Consider the following 18,799-nt stretch of genomic DNA (forward strand, 5'->3'; position numbering starts at 1 on the left):
ACACGATCATGAAGTCGTGACTAAAACAGGTTTATCTTTAAATAAAAAGATACTTTAAAACTCTATCTTTAAATATTTTGCAAAACTCTTATGTTGTAAGAAACATTTACTTAAACTGATCTCCTGGTTTTTAAACTTTGGTTAAAGTCTGATTAACTAATTCAGCTTAAATCTGAATGCTCATTGGTCGACTTTTGTGTCACTGGGTTAAAGATTAAAGCTAATTAATATTTGATCAGTGTTTTAGAATTTGAGACTGAGACTAAATCTTAACTAAATTTTATTAAACATCAAGGCTAATTTGATTCAATTATTTTATAGAAGCTTTCGTTTAACATTAATTATTTTAGTGCCAAAGAAGCAATTGAAACAAATAATATATTTTATAATTATTAATTTCACGTTATTATAGTAAGTCAGAGCTAGCAATTTCATCTGGGTAGTAAAAATATTTACGTTTCAATTCACATACAAATTTTAGGTCCTAATATTATCCTATCCAATTTAATTTTCGCCCCAGTACAAAATACAAATAAAGTAGACTCTTCGTTTAATAGTATATGAATAAATAAATAAATATTCCCATAAGATCCCAATGTAAGTAGCTAAAGCACTTATGTTATGGCACTGTACCCAGACTCAAGACAACATAGAAAAATAATGTACTTTTTCAACATCGACTCGATCCGGAATCGAACCCGGGACCTCCGAGTGGCGTACCCATAAAAACCGGTGTACACACTACTCGACCACGGAGGTCGTCAACAACAATATAACAGCATTGTAAATCTGTTTATTTGAAAAGAGCAACTAGGCGAGTTTCTTGCCGTTTATTCTCGCTGGAGGCTGCTTTCCGAAACGATGATAGTGTCTAAATATTGAATATTCAAAAACGCTTCATTGTGTGGTTTACTTGAATAAAATACATTTGATTTGATTTGAAGTTCCTCCTTATTTGATTGTGATACTCAATTGATATGCCTATATATATTATTATATAAATTATTTATATTTAAATATGCCTTCGTCCTATTCCCAAGTTACCTCTTTATCATACATCATTATGATCGTTTCATTGTATGATGTATTTGAATTGAAGGTATTCCTAACATATATATATGTTACTCGGTTTTTAACCGCTATCATATCTTTTTTACCTGAGTCTGATCGTGACGGCGGCATATGTATACGTCTCTCTTTTGAACCGTCAGATAAAATAAAAGTTACGATTTCGGCTCAAATCGAGATATAACAGATCGTTGTATGAAAGTTAATCGTTCCAAACTTTGTGGTCGTTATTTTTGAAAAATTTGAACATCGATCTCAACAATTTTAATAAAATTTAATATTATTATTGAAAACTTTTCGTCTACCCGTAGCGTAGTTGATCTCAGTTCACTGCGTTTAAGTTTGATTTCAAAACGATTGGCTTAAAGATTTTTCTTATTACAATAGGTCAAATCTTCTTCTTTAGAAAAGAGAAGATCTTCGACCAGCCGAAGAGCACTTGCACTCTACGTCATGAAAGTTTCAAATTTCTATACAATGTTGATCGTTCTATAGTAAATGATATTCTACTATATAACTTATATATTGCACAAAGCCCGTCTGGGTAGGTACTTCCCACACATTAACTATTCTATCCCTAAACAGCAATACTTAGTATTATTCTGTTTTGGAAGGGCGAGTCGGCAGTGTACTCGTAACTACAGATACAAGACATTAAAATGTTTTTTTTTATGGTATCGGTAGGCCGACGAGAAAATGGGCCACCTGATGGTAAGTGGTCACCACCGCCCATAGACAATGGCGTTGTAGAAAATATTGACCATTCCTTACATCACCAATGCGCCACCAACCTTGAGAACTAAGATATTACTTGTGCCTGTAGTTACACTGGTTCACTCACCCTTCAAACCGGAACACAACAATACTGAGTACTGCTGTTAACTTACTTTTTCAAGGTTGGTGGTATATTGGCGATGTAAGGAACGGTTAATATTTCTTAAAACGTCATTTTTTGACCACTTACCATCAAGTGGCCCAATAGCCATTCTTTTAACTATACCAAAAAATAAAAGAAAATATGACAAAAATGAAACAATTAATTGTATATCATATATAAACACGATAAAAGGTAAGTAAGTTAGAGTATAAATTACTCCACTGAAACGAAAACAGTATAAGTATGAGATATTGTAAAAAATGAATCGTTTTTTTCTGTAAAATTAAGAGATTAATAAAATTATTAAGTTAGGAAAAGATCGTGTCCGAAATTGTAATGAAAATGCAAAAAATACGAGGGGTATAGTAATGTATAAAATACTGCAATGAAAAAGCCTTTCTTTGAACTTCTCACTAAAATAATAAATACGTATTCCATTAATATCAAAAAGTAAAATTATATAGTCAAACTTTAATAAAGTTTGTTCGCCAGCTCTAGAGATTATTCAGTCTTGAAATTTTAATATAGTTAAGCAACAGTAGAGCAGAAACAATATTAACTATTGAAGCAAAAATATTATTAAATTATCGTATATAATAAGTTCAGTATGCATTGCTCCTTTTTTTGTAAAGAACTATCCGTTACAATTCTCCATCATCATCATCAGCCCACATTCGTCCACTGCTGAACATAAGCCTCTCCAAATGCACGCCACTGTGGTCTTTCTTCGGCAACTAGCACTCGCCACCTTCTCCTGGTCAACGGTAAAATTGGCAGGAGGTCAACGTTACCAGCTCACAGGACCTTCCGTTAATTTTGCAAACTAAATCGTTTCTGATTTTATCCTCCAAAAAAACTGCAAGCTTTTAGCTCGGTACGCAGCATACTGGATGGCCTTGAATTTGTGGACTAGTGTGCTCAATAGTCATCACTGTTTTAATGACAAGGCCGTTAAAACAGTCTTTTGCATCTTTCATGTAATTTATATATAACATATTGGTACAATAATGTGTGATTTTATGATTTTGACTTATTCCAAGTATTATTGAAAAATTAATTTGCGAATAAATATATAATGGCAAAAATAATAATATCAATAATCATATATAACCTTCTGAATAATTGGAATGACGCATAGTATCTCACAACATCTAGATTTGCACCGTCTAAAATACTTTGTGTAGGAGGAATAAAAGAATACTTTATAAAATAATCTCTCTCATTTATTTTAAAATTCAACAAAAAACACAATACAATACTATTCAAGAGTTACACTAGAGTTATACTAGAGGAATGATTAAAATTTAAATGGTATTACTTACTATTCTAGTGTCAAGGGATTTGTTAAGCTATTGCTTAAAATAATTTTCACTGACTTTATATCCTTTAGTAGAAGATATTTAGTGCTTACTTTATGAACAATAATCTTTATTTACATAAGATTTTTTAACATTAAGTCCTTAAATATATACAAATATGATTTAAAAATAGATACTGTATAAATCTTGACCGCGGGGAATGGTAGCTTGAATACTACCAGCATTTCCGCGTTGAATAGCAAATCCGATTTTCTAGGAAAAAAAACGAATCAGCCCTCCTGTCACCGTTGGAGGCAATATGTAGGTAAGAAAAGATAACCCACTTATCAATTTTAATTATTGATCCACCAAAAATTTGTACTTTCACTGATGAAGTATTGGGTTATTCATTAATGTCCTTTTAACAAGTGATTTACATTGATGAATCTATAATCAGCCTGCATCAGTCCACTACGGGATATAAGTCCCCACTAAGCCCCATTTTCGACCTTTCTCATCCACAGGGGGTGTAAGGGAGCGCAACTACATCTCAGTGCCCCAAGTCATCGTCACCTGCTCGATTAACCAAAGAGGCGCTGATGACCGATTGATGGCGGTATAACCATGGCGCCAACCTACATGCCCAGCGTCGCGACTATGGACATTACCCTAATCCCTATGATAAGTCCAATATTTATGAATCCGCTGTATCTAATTCCCTCATTTCTGCCCAATATCGTGTTACTATTAATACCTTTATTTTTTACTTTATTAATACACCTATCTATACATTTATTTTACTTACTATTACTATTGCTTCTATTGCTATTTATACTTTTAATATGTATATAATCTAAGGTTAAGCACATTAATGGCCATATTGACTATGTTACGCTATAATATAATAACTATGTCTTTGTTACTATATAAGAGCTATAAATATTTAACACGCTATTCCAAACTATCAGCTATAACAAAGGAGATTTGTCCCGAACAAAACGAATACCTTGCATCTTGAAGGATTTATTTACTTTCCGGTGTTGGAAACTTGTCGCCGTAAGATTATCCTTAATTTTCGTGTTCATACAGTAATTATTACCGATTCTATCGAAGTGATCAATGTTATTGTGAATGTACATAACATTGATGTAAATATATTGTGAAGCAATTGTAAATAGTAGTGAGAATACTTTGTTAAAAACATCCTATATTCTCTAACACATAAATAGATCGGACAGACCTCTTTTGTAAAATGAAAAGAGATCCTATATATGTAGCGTTACCCTAAAGTAATCCGGGCACAGTGCTATATTAGTTTTTCTGGCCAAAGCCCGTGTAAGTTATTTTGCTTAATTTATTTCTTTGCAAATATTTAAAATTCTTAAGTGAAACATACAATCCTGTAACGTACGCTTATAGGATACCACGTATAAATTACGTGTAAATTACCCTATTACAATATATTATATATTCTTCTTCTATGTAATACAGAATGAGTTGTTATAATTAATATAAATAAAAATAATAAACATAATCAGCCTGTAAATTTCCCACTGTTGGGCTAAGGCCTCCTCTCCCGTTGAGGAGAAGGTATGGAGCATATTCCACCACGCTGCTCCAATGCGGGTTGGTGGAATACACATGTGGCAGAATTTCGTTGAAATTAGACACATGCAGGTTTCCTCACGATGTTTTCCTTCACCGCCGAGCACGAGATGAATTATAAACACAAATTAAGCACATGAAAATTCAGTGGTGCCTGCCTGGGTTTGAACCCGAAATCATCGGTTAAGATGCACGCGGTCTAACCACTGGGCCATCTCGGCTCTCATATAAGAAATCGAAATATAAATATAAAAAATAATATCTAACATATTCGTTTTTTATATACATTCATCGTTCCCTTATTGTTTTTATTGAGGCGCGAAGTACTGTAAGAACCGCATGGAATTTGGCAGACTTTTCCGGCAAGCCGCCCGCAGGACGCAAATTATTCAACGAGTGTTTGAGGCGCCTACGTACTCGATATGATGCGCTTAACAAAAATTCCTCTAGTCAGCTTTTACGACACGACCGTGTTGATATATATAATAGAGCCACCTCTATTGTACTTTCGGAAATGTTAATATTATATATTATGGTACTAACAAACCACGTCGCCTTTCGCCAGCGATAATATAAATTTTTAAACAGTTTTTGTGATTTTATTTTCTGGAACTAAGCCAGCGTACATGGTAAATAATGTTTTGTACCATAAGTATAGTTGCTATTAAATTGAGTTCAGCGACATTTATTGGAACGTAGCAAGACGTTACAGTTTAGTCTTGATAAAACGAATAACTTAATATTGTGCGACTGTGATTTCTATCAGAAAATTTTGGTATCTTAGTATCACGAACGTTTATCAACGTTATATATTTTGAGAATTATAAGGCTTTCTATTTATGTATGTTAAATAAGTATTAAAGTAAGTTACTTGAATTATCATTACGTAGTATGCTTATTACTATCTACTTCAAATTTTTTTTCTAAATTCACTTAGATTCGGTCTCGTTTATGTATTTAATATTTTTCATCAATATTTACTAAGAAATATATATACATATAAAATTATTATTTAAATATATAATTAAATTACCATTGAATAAAATATAAAGAGTACAAAATTAAATTTGTCAGATACAGGTATTTGAAACATACTCAAACACATAACACTCTTTTAAAAAAAAAATGGTTGTATAATATTTTAATAAAATAATTATATTATAGACATGTGTTAGCATTTATTACCAATTATTATTATTATATTAGCATTTATTATAAATTATTATGTTTTATGCACTTAGTTTTGTTGTAATTTTAAGAGACTGTCAATTGATTGTAAACACGTGATGAGTTACTCCACTATAACGAATTGTTGTTGTCAGTTGAAATTATAAAATGTGCGGCAGTCCGTTAGGAACATCGGCAAGTGTAACAAGTGAATTGTGATTCTAAATAAATCTTGAAGTACAAAATTGTGTTTTTCTGGAGACTGGAACAAAGCTCTGAGATTGGTTAAAACATGTATTTAAGAAAGAAATAAATCTAAATTATATATATATATATATCTGTAAGTGTTGTCTTTAGAATGATTGCGTATCAAAATAAAATAAATCGCGTTGTAATTCAGACAAAGACTGGCTTAAGAGTCGACGTGAATAACACATGAGCTCCTCAGATATTCGACAGAACGTACAAGAATAAATCAGCTGTCAAAACATTGGATAACGAAACAAAGGTGTAAAGGCAATATTTAACATTCTTCTTCATCCTTTATCGTATTTATTATATTACGCTATGATATAATATTATATATTATAAATAAATAAAAAAATGCACAGTCTGTGGTAGGGGTTTGTGCAAGCGTCACGGTGACGCCCGTCGAGGAGGCGAAGAGTGTACCGCTGGTTTTTTTAATGGGTGTACTAGGGTACGCTAGGCGGCCTGGGCACCGGCTAGTCCCATATACACCTCACTTCATGTTGGGGAATCAAGGTACTAGCCACTCATCGCATTTTTTTTCTACCGCCAAACAGCAATACCTTCTTATTATTACTGTGTTCCAGTTTGAAGAGTGAGTAAGTCAGTGTAATAACATAAAATCTTAGTTCCCAAGTTTGGTGGCACATTGGTGATATACAGGAAGCAATGGTTAATATTTCTTGGATTGCCAATGTCTATGAGGTACTAACCCTATTTTGCAACTTGCTACCTACCTACCTATTTTAACTTTAAAAAATATAACATACATACGTTAACAGCCTGTAAATATCCCACTCTTGGGCTAAGGCTTCTTCTCTATTTGAGGAGAAGGTTTTGGAGCATATTCCACCACGCTGCTCCAATGCGGCAGAATTTCGTTGAAATTAGACACATGCATGTTTCCCCACGATGGTTTTTCCTTCACCGCTGAGCACGAGATGAATTATAAACAAGTTTGAACCCGTAATCATCGGTTAAGATGCACGCGTTCTAACCACTGGGCCATTAAGGCTCAAAAAAAAAAAGAAAAAATATAACGCTAGACAGAATAATGTCTCTTTCATTATGTATCTACATACAAAAAAAAAAACAAATTTGACCTCTTTATAATATTAGTATAGATTAATATAAAATTTACGCTGAGGGTTGAAATTTTTGATTATCTAGATCGTTTGTTTACATTTTATTTGTTTGATTTCTTTGTTAAGTTTTAATACAAAAACATAAAATTCAGATTCGACACCTCCTATAGTCAAAATATAAAGCGGGCGAAACTGCACAGCGAAGGTTCTTATATAATAAAACCTTCTCTGAAACGCACTGCATCATCTGGTATAAGTTTTACGTATATTTAATTAGTAGTCCAATTAGGTATTACAATAAGCATCTCCTCTCTTAATAGTATTTCATACAATATAAATTATCCTTTCAGTATTTAGCTGCTGAGCTTCTACATTTTATTCCGTTGTTATAATGAGACAAACTTCTCATAATAAACCTTTACTTTAAGTAGAAAAGTTACACTAATTAAACGTGTTTAAGTAGTACTCAGTAAAAAGTTTATATAGAGCTTAGGTTGGTTGCTTGAAACCTCTTTGGAAGCCAGCAAAGAGATCTTATTTCGAATAATGTACATACCGTCATTTTTTGGAAAGAAATAGTTTCTGTCAACAATATCGAATTTCCTTTTTCGATTTGAGTATATTTGAACGTTCCATTTTTAAATTCGAATTTTATTTGACTACTGGTAAACTTATTCCGTTTGCGTGGACTTTTTTTGTGATTTTTCCACATATCTCACTTACCAGACTACGTATCGATATAAAATACGTATTAATTTCCGGGACAGTATGTAAATAAATATAAATTATTTATTTAGAACGATTATATCGATAATAGCTAGTATTAGTTTAAGTCTGTATTTCAATATTAACGGCCGTAATTGGAGCGACACTAACGCGTAAACTGATTCCATATTTAAATAAATTATTAATACCGCTAAAATCCAAAGTAACAGTAAAAAGGATTTTATACAAGCGTGTGTATTTTGTGCGTGTATGGTAATGACTAGATGTGTTATATCATCTGTTAATACTCCTTATATATAATTACTTAATGTTATTGTAAGTTTCATCTATACTGAACGAAACTACTAAACCAACAACCAACACTATAGTGATGGTTTAGTAGTTTTGTTGACTTATAAGTCATACTTGTTGGTAGGGCTTTGTGCAAGCATGTTTAGGTAGGTACCAACCACTCATCATATATGATACCGGTTTGAAGGATGAGTGAGCCAGTGCAACTACAGGCACAAGGGACATAACATCTTAATTCCCAAGGGTGGTGGCGCATTAGCGATGTAATGAATGGTTAATATTTCTTACAGCGCTATTGTCTGTGGTTGTGACCACTTATCGTTAGGTGGCTCATTTGCTCGACCACTAACCTATATCATAAAAAAAAAGAAAAAGAACAGAATATATAACGTATTTCAAGAAAGGCTTGATTATATTATATTATTAAAGAAGTAATCACGTTTCACAGTCTCACCCGCTTTATTTAAACTATTTACGTTACGAGCGTGAATTTCGTCTCCTCGTAATTATTATTCCTATTTCAAAATTTACATAATAATAAAAACAAAAAAGACAGTGAGGCTAGAGAATAGGAACTTATGTACATAAGTGTACGAAGGCCTCATTGCTCTAAGCATCTCTTACAAACAACCGCCATGTCGATACAGAGTAATGAACCGGTATAATACAAGTATATGTATATATATATATTACATAACAGCCGGTAAATTTCCCACTGATGGGCTAAGGCTTCCTCTTCCTTTGAGGAGAAGGTTAGAGCATATTCCACCACGCTGCTCCATGCGGGTTTAGGTTCAGGATTCAGGACTCAGTATTCAGGATTCAGGACTCAGTATTCAGGATTTAGGACAGGTATGACATTATCAGATTTCTATTTTTGATGATACAGGGAACTGTTAAAAAAAGTTTCAGGGTGGTACAAATCGCTTGGCGAAAAAAAAAAAATTAACTCCTTTGCAGTGGTATGGCGGCCATTGGGAACTGTCGGAAAAGTATGGCATGGTGATTTTCATGAATGGCTACTCGACGATGATTAGCTATGCAAAAATTAGCCTGGTACAAATGGTTGAATTGTTTTATTTAAATTCATGTATTCGCGTCGGTATGGCGGGCTGTAAGTCACACCCGAGAAGTGTGGCATTACGCTACCGCCTACGTCTTTTTTTTTCGACTATCTGAAAATACAAGCATTTTTGTGGAACAAATCGTTCGACACTCGTTATTTATCCGACGCGTTCGATTAACGCCCACGCGATTGGGCCACCGGTGCGAGCGCTATGACCATCATTTTCCTTTTTGCCTTTACGTAATTAGACCCCCGAAGAACCGCCATACTGGTACAAATGACCTAGTATTTTGTGTCATCATCTCCCGGTCTATATTTAATGATAATTAGAAATATATTAACAATGAATATTTCCGCATAACAATTGGTCCCCGCCTGAACACCGCTGTGCTTTCAACAGATGCCCATGTGAAAAGGTGGACTCGTTCGTCTTACAAGGTTTTTCTCGTCCAAGGAAGTCGGGTAGGTTTTATCGTCGCGGTTCTCTTAATGATAAAATAAAATAGGCTCTTGTCACTTTTGATGTTCCTGATCTTATTGAGTCCCGTGGAATTTGTGATGTTGTTGAATGAATCGTAGGACTAATAAACTGACTCGGTAACGATAGAGGCTCTATTGTGGGACGTTTCATATCAGGGCTGGGACCGCAGATGAAAAACTTATAAAGAGAAAGGAAAATATTAGTCTTTATTTCCATTTGGAGATAATACTTGGACCTTGGAATAATAGTGCCTTAAAAACCTTTATTAAAAGTATAACACCTGCACCGCCTTATTTCGTGACATGAGTGCTGGTTCATTTTTAACCTAGAGGATCTGAATTGCATTTGAACGGGGAAATGCTGCTAGCATTCAAAACTAAATTCAAAATAAATTTTATTCGAGTTGGCTTTTACAACCACTTTTGATTTCGTCGTTTTGATCGTCATTTTGCAAAACTATATTAAATGAAGCTACCACTAGTTTGGAATGTACATTCTACCAAGAATAAACCAACCAGAAACTCAATAGTCACTCTTATCCAACATTTAAAATACAAAGTTATGTTTTTTAAATACAATTATACTTTGTATTTAACTTACATAGCTTTATATTTTTATTTGTTTACTATGCATATTTATAATATATCCTGTCCAAAATTCAACAAGTACAAGCTCCACAATTTTTTATAATGTTAATAATCTTGTCTTGTGTTGAATAGTATGCTTTGCTTATTAATATATTTACTACATCCGGTCCGCCATACCGAGCGGTCCGATTTGTACAGTAGGTGTTTTTATTTATTTATATATAATAAAAGCCGGAATATGAATAATTCCTATGCAAATAAACGCAATTAAATTTATTCATTAATAAATAACATTAATTATTAATTCCTATCTTCAGTACAATTACTTATAATTATTGTATACTGTTCTGGAAATGAATCGGAGCGAAATATTTACCACAATTATCTTCCTTTCTATGTGCCTCTCTGTATTTGAATTAATTCAATTTGTCATTTTCATCAAACAGTATTACTTGTACGATCGTTGACTCATTACCGTGTAACCAGTATTAGTGCTTTGTCTCTAATATCAAATGTATTTTATTTATATACGAGTGTTTTATTTGAAATATAGTAGCCTAGGATAAACACACATATTATTAAAGAGTATGAAAAATACGCAAAATAATATAATGTCTGTGGGAGGGAATAAATAAATTGATTATTATTATTAATTCGTTAACAACGTTTGTGGCTAAAAAAGGGTACAGCAAGTCGAGAGTTCGTCGTGCAGGATTTATTTTGCCTGTGACGTCTAAGTCAGGTGCATATTTGAAATAGTTTCGAATTTAAGTTTTGTTAAGTTCTAAATTAGTATAGAGTATATACGCGTTTAGCTAAAACGTTGATTTATGTGACATAGTAAAAAACTTTAGAAGTTCTACCAGCTACCAAGGTGAGGTACTAAAGATATTCGTTGGAAGATAAGTAAAGATCGAAAATAAAAACAAATATTTCATCATGAAAATATACTTTAACTTAAAAAAAAAAAAACACAAATCTGAATGACGATGGCGTCGAAATAAATCTAAAATATTTATATGTCTATGGTCATAAAAAATCGAGAAAAAAGGATTACACACATTACGCACTGAGACACAAGATATAATTACGGCGATGTCCTCCTGGCTGACTTAATACTCATCATAACATACCAATACACTTGATATCCCTATTCACGAGATACTTAAGTTTAATTTCGACAGAATAAGACAGACTGTGCTGAATAAATTAATACTCGCGCATTGTGGTGAGATGCCCTTGACGGTTCCTGCTCCAGCATACTCACAACTATAGATAGGACTTAGATTAGACACTGGATAAAATCTTTGTTCTACACAGCGAAGTCCAATTTCAGTTACAGCAGCCATTTTCGTCAAATATGTGCAGCTCTATTGCTCTCATAATCCGATGGGTCGGTAATCCGACTCATTAACATTTTTACATTACATTAGCAGCCTGTAAATTTCCCACTCCTGGGCTAAAGACTCCTCTCCCTTTGAGGAGATTTGGAGCATATTCCACCTCGCTGCTCCAATGTGGGTTGGTGGAATACAAATGTGGCAGAATTTCGTTGAAATTAGACACATGCTTGTTTCCTCACGATGTTTTCCTTCACCGCCGAGCTTGAGATGAATTATAAACACAAATTAAGCACATGAAAATTCAGTGGTACTTGCCTGGGTTTGAACCCGAAATCATCGGTTAAGATGTACGCGTTCTAACCACTGGGGCATCTCGGCTAGACTCGACTACATAGAATTTACGCCCAAGACCAGGTTAACACTAACAACTTCTATAAGCCAATATTTTTTAGTAGCCCAACCCTGGGTCTGTATCCAGGAACTCGAAAACAGAGCCATATGAGCTACTAGATAAACAAGGCAGTTATTTTATAACAAAACTAAATAAAGAAAACAGTTCTGGCAAAATAAAACAGAAATTCTGTTCCTTAAATTGCATACAAATAACTTAAAATTTATTTAGAATATATTATAATATCATAGTATATAACTTGATATACAGAAATTTTAATGTAATTAAAAAGCAAGTCACGTTATTTCACGAAAGGGGAGCACTAGTGAACGAGCCACATTTATGAGGGATTCCTTACAAAATAACCAGAAGTCACTCGAGCATAACGTAGGCGTGTTCTCTCGGCACTTCATTGTATGCAAGATATAGAAATATCATCATAACTCAGCTACTAAAGCGCTCGTGATAAAGATTCATATACCACAACTTTCAAAACTATATACTCTTTACGATAAATGTAAACTACAGTGACGTACATAGAGTTGTTTTCTTTTATAAATGTAACGTACATTCGTGTCAAAAGTTCTTGTCAGTTAATAATGTCACTTGATATTCCTTTTTTGAAAAATAAAATTTCTTTACGACTATGTACCAAAAATTTTAACGAAATTATAGTAATGATTCGTAAACGCATTTTTTTTTGTTTTAATTATATTATATTCCAAGGGGTATATTTTTACTTTGACTTCTATAACGGTAAGTAGGTAAAGCAGAATCTTTTATATTGAATTTATAAATTTTAATTTCAATGTTTTCTTAATATTATCAATTTTGATATAAATAAGGTCAATAAAACGTTTACCTATCTGTATTAATTTATTAATATAAAAAGCATCAAATAATGTTTTACGAAATAATAAGATTAAAGGCATTATATAACTCGCTGAAAGCGATAAAAACCAAACATTAATAATGCATCTCACCTAAAATTGGGAACGGACCCGACTGGGTGTACAAAGGGCATAAACGATGCTTCTGTTATTCTTACATCTTGATCATTAATCATTGTGACTTGAGTAATTGTAGACACTGGTGGATTTTAGGAGTGTTTATTACTCTGAAGCAACTCGATCAAATATTTAAGCCGCTATTTTTTATATGAAGGCGGACTAGCATGTTTCACCGCCCAAAGACTTTTCTGATATATTTTTCTATTATTTAATTTACCATTTAATTCCATGATTTTTAAATATGTCACATATATTTCTTTATATGTGTGTATTCGTGTATATTTGGTTATTTTTATGTGTGAGTATGGGTAAATTATTTTCTGCACTTTACAAGGTTACCTTTATTTAGCATTAAGCCTGCAATTTCTACAGTAAAATATTATAAAGGCGTAAAATTAGTTTTTTGTATATTGGGGGTAATCTCAGAAACGAATGGTCCAATTCTATAAAAAAATTGACTGGTATTAAAGTACATTATTCCTGCGGACTATAGAGTATAAATTATGTTTATATAATATCATTTTCTTTATTTATTAATTGAACCCGTGTGAAGCCGGGCAGGTCGCTAGTATACAATAACCCTTTTGTATTGTGTTAATAAGAATACTACAATAAATGATCTTTCAGACTATTTTATTTAGTTTATTTTATGTGGTTAAGTATAATGACCATTGTGGAAATAAAATAAAATTCTTAATAATGGCTGGCGCTTAGTGGCTACCTAATAAAAGCCCTAACTAAAAAATGTTTCAATTTAAAATACAAATTTGATTGATCTTACTATACGAGTAAAAACTAATTAATGCAACACCGACAATTGTAAATATTTTTTTTCTTAGAGTTTTTGGTAGACTGATAGGAGAATCATAAACTTATTTATACAGAATACATCAAAAGATGAGTGAGATGAGAGCGACAATTGAACTGTGCATATATATCATTGTGTTCAGACTATCATCACCTTCACCTGGATGAGAATCTAGATCCCAGATTCGTTCCCCTTTTTTCGTAAAATATGTCTTCTAAGAACGCCTAGGTCTTTTATCTGGGATTATTGGGTGACATTGAATAAGTATAGTTTTACAGACAAGATGTGAATGTCTACGAACAGTTAGAGAGAGAGAGCTAGTGGCGCTTACGTTAACGTTAAAAATAGTATTTATTAAGATATTCACGAGAAACACGCTTTAAGTTTTGTTTTGTTATAAAATAATAAATTTAAAAATATTATTATTACAAGCTCAGTACAACAGAAATAATATGCAAATACGTATGTTTAATAAGCTAACAAAGCGTAATATACATTTAATATTTAAAAAAAATATATCAATTTAAGTCCATTAAAATTCCTAAACGCAGTAGCAGTAAAACTCACGTATCATTATTTCGTACGTACGCTCTTCCGCGACAGTTATTATTTTAAACAAAATATTTATCCAAATCCGCATACGAGTATGATGGAAGAGAAACGTCTAGAATTCAGTTTTAAAAGGGAGTAAGTTAAGGGAATTGTTATGTAATAATGATCATACATGCTACATCCATAAATAAAGATTATTTTTATTTCAAAGTCAGGATGCCAAAATATTAATAATAAAAAATGACATCAAGTATATTTTATCACACGCCGCCGCCGTCGGGGTCGATGAAAAATTATACATTGACAGTTTCTAAATCAATGAAAAAAAAAAAACTGATACGATTTTTTGTCGTAAACTTTCGTGTCATCTTCATATTCACAGTTTTTACTGAACTTTGGTGCAAGACATCTCACAATCTTTTTCACTCCATGCGAATGGAATTTCGTGTGCTCCAATTTCGCACAATTCTCCTTATAGATGGATTTTCTTGATATTTTATGATTACTGTCTATTTCTGTGTAAGACTACGATAAACATGATTTATTTGACGTTCAATGTATTGCATTGATATGTATTATTTTCTTTATTATATCCAGATGTTCCACATATTTGATAAAGCCATTGAATTTCACTTTGCTCATAAATTCAGTGAACTGTTAATAACGTGTTATAACCTGTGATCGTATTAGTGACGAAAATACTTTTACGTGTTCAAAGGCGAATGAATAAACACACGAATGTGAGCACGTTTAAGTATATTATTTAATCAATGTAAATTAATACGCATAATGATATAAATCATAATAATTCTTCTATTTGTGATGTTATAAAGGTTAGTTTTTGGTAAACTACTAAGTGTGGTATAATTTGGTCAAATATCTTATTAGGGTTTCAAGAATAATAAAAAATTATATAATACTTTATTATTTTACGTTTCCTTTACATTTTGTAAGTTAAATATAACAATTTTAAATAATTTATATCATAAATTAAAAAACTTTTTTATAAGAAGGCTTCGCTTTTTATTTACTGTTATATATCTGAAATTATCAAATGATCATTTCAGTTTCTAAAATCAAGGTATATAAAAAGGTTTTATTAAAAGTAAGTCAGTATTGTCCACGAGATTAATGTCCAACGTGATAAGCTTTAAATTCATTTGTCTTATCAATCTTTGCAATAAAAATATTTATCAAAAATAAATCTTCTAAAATATTACCCATAAAGTCAGTGAAATAATTTGCTTATATGTATTTACGAATTTATTCTTTAAATATAAATCAACAAGTTTTGATGCGAAGAAACAACTTTGCCATTTGTCCAAACCCCATAAAAAATCCAGTAACCTTACTCAGTTACTGGAATAACGTAATCGGAAAATTAATTTAAAAATTGTTAATTGTTTTGTACCATTAAAATGTTAGAGAAAAATACTATGTGTTAATTTTTAAATAAAAAAAAAAAGGTTATTGATATTTTATTCCAAAAAAAATATTTTAGTTATTAGAATATATTTATTTATCCAACAATTAAAGTCTCGTTATATTTTCTAACTGCTATTGACTTCGATTCTATCTTTTTTGTAACTCTGCGCCACATTTTCAGAGAGGAAGAAAACAATAAAATTCCTGCAATTAACATTACAACGATTGCTAAACATGATTTTTTTAAAATAATGATAAGCAATATTAATCTGTTCCTTTACCAATATTCTCGCCTTATCCTACCAAGAAGTATTTATCAGAACCCAAAATAATATAATACATTTATTTGTTATAAATTATTGTACAAGAAAAACATTTGATCATATAAAATGAAATATGAAAAGTTTAGTAAAAACAAGTTTTCCATCCATAAGTTCTAAAGATTTTGTTAGTATAACTTACCGTTTTAAAACTTCGTTGATAAGTTGATACTATTTTTATACGGTCAATATACTTGTATCGACTTTAAATAGAATAAAATTCTCACAAAAACACACAAACACAAAGTTTTTACAAATTCACTCAACCTTAAAATGTTAAAATTTTTTGATAAATAAATTCTAATTGTTTCAGTTCAAACTAATTATCAGTTTCGCGCCAAAAATAAAAGACACAGATAATGTAACGCAACAAATAGGTTATAGCGGTTTTTTTTTTGTTCAATATTCCGAACTTGAACTTCAGTCCGTCGCTCAACTAGTGGCCGATTCATTCGGCGCCCAACTGTCTACTGCCGTCCGTAGCTGACGCTACGGCACTATGAGGGTTGTCGCGCACTGTAAGCCCAAATTGACAATTGTTTAAACAGAATGTTAATTACTCTTTGTTAACAAAGTTTTATAACGAAGTCAGTGGAATGCGAATTATACAGATAACTGATTTTTTCTTGTCTCTGAGTTTGCAGTCGACGTAAATGTTTGCTTTTAATTTGGCTTCCATTATATCAATACGAAAGATGGTTTACTATGATTTTATGAACGTTATTTTTAAAATAAAATGAGTTTCAATAACATGATGTAAGTATACATTTTAAACGGAATCTAAATACGTCTCATCTTGACTTGTAATTTCGTGTTATAAATGTTATGATATTAAATAAAACAAAATTCTAATCACTACACCATATCATGTACTTATTTAAGACAGCTCCCAAAAGTATTTAGGCGTGGAAATTCTTCAAAAACTTTTTTTTTAATGCATCCTATTGCAATCATGGAATTAATTAAAACAAATAATTAGCTATTACTGGCCTCTAAGGCATAGATGTTAAGTAATAGACTTCGCCTTGAAATTTTAGATATATCACTCCAAATGAAATTCGTCCTTAAGATTTTTTTCCAACCTCGGTTGACGATCAGGTAGGGAAAATGCTTCTACTCGTAGCTCGTAGCTTGTTCGTGTGCTACGAGAAGAAGCAACCACAACGGCAACGGTGTAGGCCATTGTCTTGGATTGACTTGCATACGCCTGAATCAGTCAGGATGACCTGATATGATTTTTATGTGCAGTGTTTACTATCCACGGATGAATTTGATGTAGGGATCTGTCAAAATGCGCCGTTTGGCGATCGATTCGATGGCGACAGTAGAAAGCCAGTGGACGCGCTCAGTAGTTTTTTATAAATGTAAACAAAACAATTGAAAAAGAAACGGAGTGTGTTAGGGTGATAACAGGATTCTCTACATTTATTGTAGAATATCTTATTACAGTTTATTTTTATTTTTCTCTAGAAAACAAGTATTATTTATGGACGTTTTGTATATGTTTTTACTATATAGCTACTGGTACAGCAAGGTAAGACATTTTAAATTATGAAAGCCATTATTATTATTACTCACTGATTTTGGATTTTTTTGAATTTCTTTTTAATATTTAAAATCGAAGAAGCGTAATTAACTAGAGAACAACTGTACTAAATAGAGGCATTTGATGTTACATATATACAAATGGCCGCAGAGAAAATTGATGGCGCAATTCAAGAGAACTACTTATTTATCGCGTAAAAACTTCGAAATATAAGTTTTCATTATTGTCGAGTACAATAGAGTAGAGTTACAACTTTTTTGTTTCATTGCAATCGGTTTACAAATATTGGTAAAGTTATGTTGCGTTGAGAGCCGAAATGGCGCAGTGGCCACTTATGAATCTTTAGTTCTGGTTAACGGATTCAAATTCACGGGCATAACTGAATTTTCATGTACTTCATGTGTTTATAATTAATCTCCTACTTGGCAGTTAAGATAACTTCGGAAAATTTACATACATATAGCATTGGATCATTGGAGCAACGGCTGCGGCAGTGGAATAATTCAAATTTTCTTCTCAAAACAGAGTGGGATATTTACGTACTGTTAATTTTTACTTATTTTTTCGTTATTGGTATAATATTGTTATTTATGCTAAGTGATGTAAATTAAACTATAAAAGACACACACAAACTTTCACTCGATAATTTAGCCTCAAATTTTACTAACAAATTATCATGTTCATTCAAATCCACAACAGCACGATTTTTAAGAAATTTTGCAAATTTCCATGGGCGATGCTAGTCACTTTCCATCAGATGAGCCTCCTGCTCGTTTGCCAACTATAACATAAACGACACACTTTATCGAAATCGAATCAAAACGTTATCGTTGCCGTTCACCCGATTTCTTATTCAACTAATATAGTTTACATTATTATTTCTATGAGAAATTGTCGAAGTTGA

At 32.1% G+C, this 18,799-nt stretch overlaps 1 protein-coding gene across 1 annotated transcript in view; it reads right to left on the reverse strand.

The window, feature by feature from the left end:
• LOC113402714 (dopamine receptor 1) overlaps positions 1-16,643 on the reverse strand; it is a 126,192-nt gene extending 109,549 nt beyond the window's left edge. The window contains exon 1 of the mRNA XM_064218778.1: positions 16,492-16,643. The gene's annotated coding sequence lies outside the window, so the exon portion shown is untranslated. The remainder of the gene's footprint in view (positions 1-16,491) is intronic.
• Positions 16,644-18,799: the final 2,156 nt, after the last annotated feature.

The sequence above is a fragment of the Vanessa tameamea genome, chromosome 24, assembly GCF_037043105.1.
Source record: "Vanessa tameamea isolate UH-Manoa-2023 chromosome 24, ilVanTame1 primary haplotype, whole genome shotgun sequence".
Classification (NCBI taxonomy): Eukaryota; Metazoa; Arthropoda; class Insecta; order Lepidoptera; family Nymphalidae; genus Vanessa; species Vanessa tameamea.